Genomic DNA, 9,749 nt, shown 5'->3' with positions numbered 1-9,749 from the left:
TTTAAAGTAGAAAACTAGAAATTCAATTTAAAATTTTAAATCGTTAAATGAAAAAATATAAAAAGCAAGGACTAAGGAGTGAATGAATTTGGAAAATTTTATTGATTGCAAAATGATCCAAAATTTATAATTTACATGAATGAAAAATCTATAAATTATGCATCATTTTTTCCAACTCATTCATGTTAATATTAATGGGAACTTGCATAAGATAGTCGAAGTCAACGGGAGCAAAATCATGCATTGGACTTGATTCTGCTGAGTTCTCCCGTAAAGTCATAATTTCTTCAAGTTTCAGCTTGTCGCTTGGCTCCAGTTCCATTCCTTGGTTTCTTATTTTCGCTCTAATCCAATCTCTGAGGCAAACTAGAACATTCATTGCATTGCTTCTCAATGAGTGTCGGTTGTCTCCAAGCTGCTGTCGTCCCTGACTAAAGGCGCTCTCTGATGCAACGGTTGACATTGGAACATTCAAGATATCTCTAGCTAATCTTGAAAGCACAGGATATTGTGTTTCATTACTCCTCCACCAATCCAACGTGTTGATCTGTCGTCTGCGATCCTCTGATGTCGTCCGAAGATAATATTTTAGCTCTTCTCGATAAGTTGATGTGTAAGTTCTCTCATCAACACTGTTCCAACAATTTAAATCATAAAACGAATCAGAAAAATCACTATGTGCCGGCCTTTTAGAAGATGATGGCTCCTCGGGAGGATGAGGAGCGACAGTTGGAGTGATATTTGTAGGTACGGCTAAATCAAATAAATCAGCATACTGATTATATAATTTTTCTATGTAATCCTTTGCATCAGCCGTAGCCGTCCACAAATCAGGTTGTACTTGTTCAGAATCATAGTTAGTCTTTATTTCTAAATTAGTATAAATAAAGTACTAAAGTGACACATATTATTATATTTCATACACGGATTTAGCATAGCACCAACCAGGTACATAGAGGAATCGGAAAAAAATATTTTTTAAATTTCATAAACATGGCGCCAACAGCTTCTTTATAACCTTCTTTATTTGAACAAACCAGAAATATTGGTTATATATGCCAAAATATTACAAATAGTATGATAATAAGTACCGAAAAATTCGACCGTAGCTACATAAAATTTTTCTAAAAACTTAACAAGACCATTAATTACAACCCAATCAGAATTATGTAGCATGCAATCAGCAGAATCAACAAATGAACCGCAATGTTGGTTAAAAGCTAGTGTAATAGAAATTCTATATTTATAACAAATTTTTAAAAATTCATACGTAGAATTCCATCTAGTATCAATTTCCTCAGGCATCAAAATCGGTGTAAGTCTATTTTCTTGACATTTAACTTTAAATTCTCTAATTCTCGATTTACGATTATTTCCTTGAATAAAATCAACGGCAAGACGAATTTTTTCAATATAAAGCTCAAAAAACTCAAGACCATTTTTTACAATTAAATTATATATATGACATGCACACTTAATATGAAAAATTTCAGGCAAGAGCGGAGATGGCGTAGATTTTATTTTTGTTATAGCAGTCTTGTTGTTAGAAGCATTATCAAAAGCAATACATAAAATTTTATTTTCGATACTATAATATCCGGTAATTTTAACAGTAGAATCAGCAATAAATTGTCCAGTATGTTTACGATCTTCATCTTATAAAAAAGCAAGAATACATTTTTGCATCACGAAATTACTATCCATCCAATGACAAGTAACGATTAAATAATCATTTTTATTTACAGCATGACCAAGATCAGAAGTTAGGGACAATCTACATTGAATATTTTTTAACAATGTTGATAAATAAAAACAATATTGTGAATGGAGTCTAAAAATATCAGACCGACAAGTAGTTCTAGGAATACCGTTAAACATAGGATTATAAATTGCTTGTATATAACGAATAAAGGCATCAGAAGAAGGAAAACTAAAAGACAAACAACCCACAGCTACCATTTTAGCTATTTCTTTCCGGTCCCTCAATTTATTATACTTCTTCGCTATGTGACCGGTTGCTGGGTCCATTCTAGTTTGCGTTGGCCCACCAACATCCCCACCACCTTTTGCAATATTTAACTCTCTTTTGTGATCTTCAACTACATGTCTCATTAACGTACCCGTACCCCCTTACTTGCATCCACTCCTATGCTTATATATTTGTTGACAAATATTGCATTGCACCTCAATATCTGATATACGTTCAAAAAATTGTCATGTAATACTAGTTCTTTTACGAGGTCTTGGGGCACTGGGAGGACGGTGAGGGAGATTAACCAATTCAGATCTAACGTTAGCATCTCCTATTGCGGGTGTCTCAGCAATATTTTCATTATCTTCGTCTAAATTAACCGCATCTACTTCATTTTCTCCTTCTATACCATAATTTTCCTGAGCTTCTACATAATCCATATTGTGAGCACCTACACCTATTTCTTCCTCAAAAGGTGTACCAAGCGGTACCGGAGGCGAAGGCACCCGGGTATATCTACTACTTAAACTACCTCTACCGCTAGTAATTCGCTTTTTACTACCACTACCGCTTCCGGGACAAAAAATTTTAACACCTTTAGTAGCGAAATTTCTTAATTTATCCATAATATAAATTAAATTAAACTAAAAATATTCAAAATACACAAATATAATAAAATTAAATATTAAACAATTAATACTATAAATAAAAATTAAACGTAAGAGATGGAACGACAATACCAAATTTTGGAAGTATCCGAAGATTGCAACTTTAGAAACTTTCGCTCGTACTTTGTAAACGAAAAATTAAAAAATTAAAGTGAACACTTTAAGAAATTAAATATATTGAATATTTGAGAATTGAGAATTGAGATTTGAGAGAGAATGAGATTTGAGAGAGTGAAAAATTGCGTGAAAAATGAATTGAAGTTTTAGGGTATTTATAGAATTTTTTTGATTAAAAAATATTTTTTAAAGTTAATTTTTTTTTTAATAAATGGACCAAAACTAGCTGTTTGGACCCAAAACGGCTATATAGCCGTTGGGCCAACGGGTAGTTTGGCCCAAAATCTTTTTTTAAAAAAAAAAAAGGTATTCGGGCCAGGCCAGGCCGATTAACCGGCGGGCCTGGACCGGGCTTGGTCCGGGTAGGGCTAGTCGGGCCCATTTTAAAAAAATAACCGGTCCGGGACCCAAAACCCTAAAGCCCTAGGGCTTACCGAGCCGGGTCAAACCGGGCCGAATTACTTACAAGAGCCGACCCACTTAACACCCCTACCCTGACATCAGTACAATTGAATTAATACAAGGTCAATAATATGCATATTAAATCTAGCTTTGTTTAAGATCCGTTTATGATGTGTCAGGGCTTCACGACACATTTGATGCTTAAAACAAGTAATTTTGTAGTTCTTAAGTACTATTTATGTGAGATATATTGTTGTTTTGTGTTTATGTGCAGGCAAATAGGGTTCGTAAGAAAAAAATTAGAATTTGAGCTAAATTTGACAAAGTGTTGATTTGTGAAAGTGAATGATGGACCGGGGATTGAAACCACAAATCGTTCTCATAATCGTGATCTTGAGTGTTGGATTTGAAATCGAGAAGACATTATGCAGAAGCTTAGAGTTTGATAACTAAGACGACAATAATTTAGATGATACAACATAAATTAAAAACATAATATTATTGATATAATTTGGCCAACTGCCTACACATGAAAACTAATATTAAAGAAAACATAAAATTATTTGGAGAAAATCTCCCCCTAAACAAGACTCGTAAATGACTACATTGTGAATATTACTTAGTTATTGTATGAGAAGTGAGGTCTTCTATTTATAGAGTTTCAAAATCTTTCCTCGAGGTGTGTCAAATATGAAAAAGTTTTATATTTTTATTTTAGGAAAAGTAAAAGTAATTATGGTATTACTTTTATTTTCCTTCTAAGAAAAATGAAACTTAAATTGGGTAAGAAATCAAGGCGAAAACTCCTAATAAATCTTCCCTTTTTATTTTGATTTTCTTGATATAATTTGATCCACATTCTTTGCGTGTATAATCTTTGTTCTCCACATAATCTTCATCATTGCATCTTGTCATGGTTAAAAATAAGATTTAAAATATTATAGTTAAAAGTGAGTTAAAAGTTAATATTTTATTTTTATTTTTAAAGAAGCAGCAATAAGATTGTTGAAATATGCTTAAAATTTTTCTCCACATGTAGCTAAACAAAATTGTCATTATCGTCAAATTGGTTGCAGCTTGATTTTGAAACCGTTTTGAACCTGTTTAATCTCGTCTCACCACACTGTTGGACCTTTGAACCATAAGCTTTGATACCACTTGTTGGGTTCGAAATCGAGAGAGTGTCATGCGAAAGCTTAAAGTTTGCAAACCAAGACGACAATAATTCAGATGACACGATATAAACTAAAAATATAATATTATTAATATAATTTGACCAATTGACCTACACATAAAAACTAATATTAAAGAAAATACAAAACTATTAGGAAAAAGTCTCCTCCTAAACAAGACTCATAAATGACTACATTGTGAATGTTATTATGTTATTATATAGAGTTCTGAAATCTTTCCTCTTAGAAAGAGGTTCCAAATATGAAAAAAATTATATTTTCTTTTCACAAAAAGTAAAATAATTATGATATTATTTTTATTTTTCTTTAAAAAAAATAAAATTTAAGTTTAATAAAAAAATCAGGGCAAAATCAGCTGCAACGTGACAATTTGATTTGATAAATATGACTCGTTTGATGGCCCGCAGACTTGAACCACGCCCTATTCTATCATTTGTGAAAGGAGGTTCTGCGTGGGTGCAAATTGGTACTTCAGATGACAGATTGATCCACGAATTTTAAAACCATTTCACGATGTCGTTCTGTTAACTGTGAACAAAGTATCAACAAAGGTGCAATTTTGGAGATTTAAACCACAAGTCCAACCATGAGTCGTAGGTTGGAAACATGGACCGTGGAACTTGTCGTGGTTACCTGAAAAGATTTGATTAAAAGAAGAAAAGGATGGACAAATTCTAAATTCCACGAATCGTTGTTATAAATCACGGCTCATTCCTAAATCTGACCACGCAGAAAGTGTCACTGAATACCGACCTACGCATGCTGCAAAACGATTTATAAAGTGATATCGAAGGTGCTCACAAACAGATTAAAGGTAGTATTGCCTAATATCATTTCTGATAATCAAAGTGCATTTGTAACAGGAAGAATAATTGTCCAAAATAAACTTATTTGTCAAGATATTGTAAGGATGTACAATAGAAAGCAATGGAAGAAGAATTGTTTGATTAAGATTGATCTAAGAAAGGCGTATGATTCTGTGGAATGGGGGTTTGTGGAGGAGATGTTGCATGCACTAAACTTCCCTCCTAAGTTCATTAGATGGACCATGACGTGTATCAATACAACCCAATATGCAGTGACTATTAATGGAGGTGTGTATGGATGTATTGAAGGGAAGAGAGGGTTATGGCAAGGGGATCCGATATCCCCACTGCTTTTTGTCATATGTATGGAATATTTTACAAGAATAATGAAGGAAGTGGCAGCCACAAAGGAATTTCAATTTCACACAAAATACAAGAATTTGAAGTTGAATCATATGTGTTTTGTGGGCGTGTTCTATTATTCTGCCCAGGTGAGTTCCAATCAGTTTTACGGATGTTAAGGGGGTTGAAAACATTCTCCAACGCTTCGGGGTTGGAAACTAGTGCATCAAAATCCAACATATTCTGTGTGAATATGGACCCAAAGGTAGTTGTTGATCTGAGTGAACTAACAGGATACTCAAAAGGTACACTTCCATTTCGGTACTTTGGGGTGCCTATTTCTGCGAAGAAGCTCTCTAAAATAGATTGTGAAGTGTTAATTGATAAGATCACAATGAGAATTAAGAGGTGGGGCACACGACATTTGTCATATGCAGACAGGGTCGTATTGGTTAACGACGTGTTATTACATATCCACAGTTATTGGGCATCCATATTTATCCTACCCAAGCGAGTTCTCAAAAAGACAACTATTTGCAGGAACTTCTTGTGGGAGGGGAAAGTTGGCTCGAATAAGTCCCCTTTGGTAGCTTGGGATTTGGTGTGCAGACCCAAGAAATAGGGTGGGCTTGGGCTAATAGAATGTAAAGTGTGGAATGAAGCGGCTATTGCTAAATACATATGGAATATTACTCAAAAAGCAAATAATCTTTGGGTAAAGTGGGTAAATCAAGTATATTTAAGAGGGGAAAATTAGTGGCAGTATCCACACCCTATAGATTGTTGTTGGTATTGGAAAAAAGTGTGTTAGATGAGGGATATATTCTCGGCTGGATATGTCCAACAGGGATGGCTCACCCCAAATGGTGAATACACGATGGAAGTGGATATGAGTGGAGGCGAGGTGAGAGGAAAACATGGCCATGGTATAGATAGATATGGAACAGGGGAGTTATGCCCAAGCACAACTTCATTTGCTGGTTGTTGATGCATAACAAATTGCTCACACGGGATAGATTGATGCGTATGAGGACCACGCAGGATGATAGATGCTTGATATGTGGTGACTATACAGAATCCACCAATCATTTGTTTTTTGAATGTACCCTTTCCTAAGATTTGCCTGACTATGCTGCTCGGTTGGCTAAGGAAAGGGATCACATGTTGGGATTTCAAAGGATTATGGAAAAGGCAAAGGGAAAAGGTTGTAGAGAACTAGTACTGGCGGTCCCTGCTGCACTGATATCCGGAGTATGGAAGGCGAGGAACACAGCATTATGGGAGGCCAAAGTACCTAGGCCTTCCCAGATAATGGAGCAGATTATTACAGAATGCAAATATAGAAAAGAGATGTTCTTAGCACGGGAAAAAAACAGCAAAAACAGGGACTGGCTCATGAGTATGCTTAGATAGAATGAGGTGTATAGAGATTTGATAATTTGACAATTCTGTTGAAGTTGCTGGGTAGGAGCTATAGGCTGGTAACGAACTAAGAAAAATGTAACTTGTTGAGTGGAGATTAATAAAAGTTGTTTTCTTCACCAAAAAATCACGGCTCATGGATTGCTACCACGACCCAATTTTCTTATTTCTTTTTGTATTGGTTTATGTACTATAAATAGTTTTTTTGGGTTTCATTTTTTATGTTACCCATTATTGTTTCACACTGAGACTATTTTTACGAAATACTCTTGGTTTTTGAGAGCAAAGCGACAACTTGCTTACTTTGTTCTTGGTTCTTGAAGATCGTTTTGATAAATATACTTTCAGTTTATTTGTTATCCTCTTGTAATTTGCTTACTATAATTTCTTTTAAAAATTATGATATTGTTAGTGAAATCACAAGTAGCTAAATCTCATAACTAGTATCGTGGGAATCATGATGGAATAACAAAAAGTAGGTCAGTAGGTCAAAGAAAATAGTGATTTTTGAATGGTGTCCATGCATGCATTTTTATTCTCTTCGCTTTCATTGCTTTTAGCAGTTGCAAACGTTAGAACTCGACATAAATTTTAACTTGCTTAATCAAAAAAGTAAAGATTAAGAATAATATTAACAATAGAGATTTGAGGCTTCCAACTCTCATCTAATGACTTGAACTTTAACAAGGATAGTCATGAATCATAATTGTCAGTTTTACATGCATAGCATCGGGAGTGATCACTAATCCAATAGACTTGCTAAGTTAAGAAATCATGAAAAACACAATCCTAATTCATTCTCCTATTTTGATTACAAACAACAACTTCTTAACAACGGTTACTTATAGTTACAAAAACATGAATATGTTACTTGTTACACAATCCCTCCTTCGAAAATAAATAAATCACATTAAGCTTATTTCTCACCATATTTCCCATGGAATTCGACCCCAATCTTGTTGGGTTCTATATTTGAATATCCACCACATTATACTTAACGAAAGGTATAATTTAGGTGCATCAGATTTTGACGTCGTTGTTGAAAAACATAGTTTAGGAATAGTTCAATAGTATTTATTTGACTTTTAATCATTATTTCCTAATTTTTTTTTTTTATTGTTTTTGTTTTTTTTCAGGTGAAATGGCTGGAAATCTAGAACACCACGACATCAGACTTGACAACCTAAATGGTGTTCAATGAGATGAGGCAACCAAACATGCTAAGGATGCTCGACGAGTTAAAGTTGCTCAACAAGTTAAGGCAGACCAGCAGGATGAAATTGCTCAATAAGCTGTTGCAAGAAATTAATGTAATGCAACGCATGTGGGAGTGAAACTATGTCGATATGCCCACATAGATGAGCAAGAGCTCAATCTTGCAGAAGTTGGTTACACTGGTGTTATTCGATCAACCCAACTAGCCACTGGGGGGCTAAGTTTGATATCAAAAACACCAAGAAGACTTTGCTGAGCATGAAAGGATTGTTCGGAGGAATGGATTGAGAAGACCTAAATCAACACTTACTGAATTTCATTGTGATTTGGCGTATAGGTTGCTTTGAATCAGACAAGAGTCCATCAGATTGAGGTTATTTGCATTCTCACTACCCGGGGAGGAAATCTATGGCTAAATGAATTATCAAACGACCTCATTACTACTTGGTTAGAGTTGACTGCAGCTTTCTTGGAGAGGTTCTTCCCACGGTCTCGAATGATATAGTTGAGGGGTGAACTCAACAATTTCAGACAGTTATCAATTGAAGCTTTGCATAAAGATTGGCTTAGGATTAAGAAGAAGCTGAAACAGTGCCCTGACCACAAGTTGCCAGATGACATCCTTCTTGAAGTTTTCTACAGATTTCTGGGTTCCACAAATAAAACTATGGCCAATACTATTACTGAAGGGTCTGATGGCTCACTGATTCACTAATGTGAGTAACATGCTTAACAAGATGACTAAAATTACTAGAACTTGGCATTCTAGAAAGTTTGAGGTTTCAACGGGCAACTATTCTAAAGGGATGTCAGCGGAGAAGCTCGAGTATAAGGAAGAATGTAATCAGGATATGGCTAGCTTGAAAACACAAATAGACCTGATTACTAAGCAATTGATAGGGGTAAGCACTGAAAAGGTTAATGCAGACACCTCTGTATAAGAAGTACTACTCTAATTTTGATGAGGAGGTGAATTTTGTTAGTAATCAAACGGGAGGGGGTTGGACTAACAACTAAGGTTCTAATCAAGACCCTTTGTATTAAGGCTAAGAAAAACAAGGTCGAAACAACCATAAATATAATAATTATGAGAAGTCTGATTAAAGAGAAAGGGATAGACAAAGATTAGGGTAACTAGAGGAATATGAATGGCTACAAAAATGATATGAGTGATTTATATGTACCTCCTAAAGGATGCAAATGGGCAAAGTAATGATGTAGGTAGTTCAAAGGTGGAAGACATGCTAGAGGAAGTGTTGAAAAGTGTCAAATCCACAAACTCTGGTATCAAGGAACTGAAAGGAGACATATCCAACATTAATGAGTTAGTAGACTCACATTCTACTTCCGTCAAACAACTTGAGCACCAATTAGATCAGATGTCTACATGTCATGACCCAACTTATCGGATCATGGTGTACCTACTCTAAGCCACTGATAGCCTAAAGGCTATGAAACTCACGAAATGGACTCACAAGATGCAAATTCCAGTAACTAACAAAGAGAAAACAACACATAAAATGGAGATGAAGAAGAGGAATACTTGAAATTTAAAGATAGATAGAAAGACCCTTACTCCTATTAAGTGATTAACACTAGAAGATGTTTCAAA

The sequence above is a fragment of the Capsicum annuum genome, unplaced genomic scaffold (assembly GCF_002878395.1).
Source record: "Capsicum annuum cultivar UCD-10X-F1 unplaced genomic scaffold, UCD10Xv1.1 ctg3198, whole genome shotgun sequence".
In the NCBI taxonomy this organism is placed as follows: domain Eukaryota; kingdom Viridiplantae; phylum Streptophyta; class Magnoliopsida; order Solanales; family Solanaceae; genus Capsicum; species Capsicum annuum.
Note: the sequence above shows the minus strand (reverse complement) of the source record.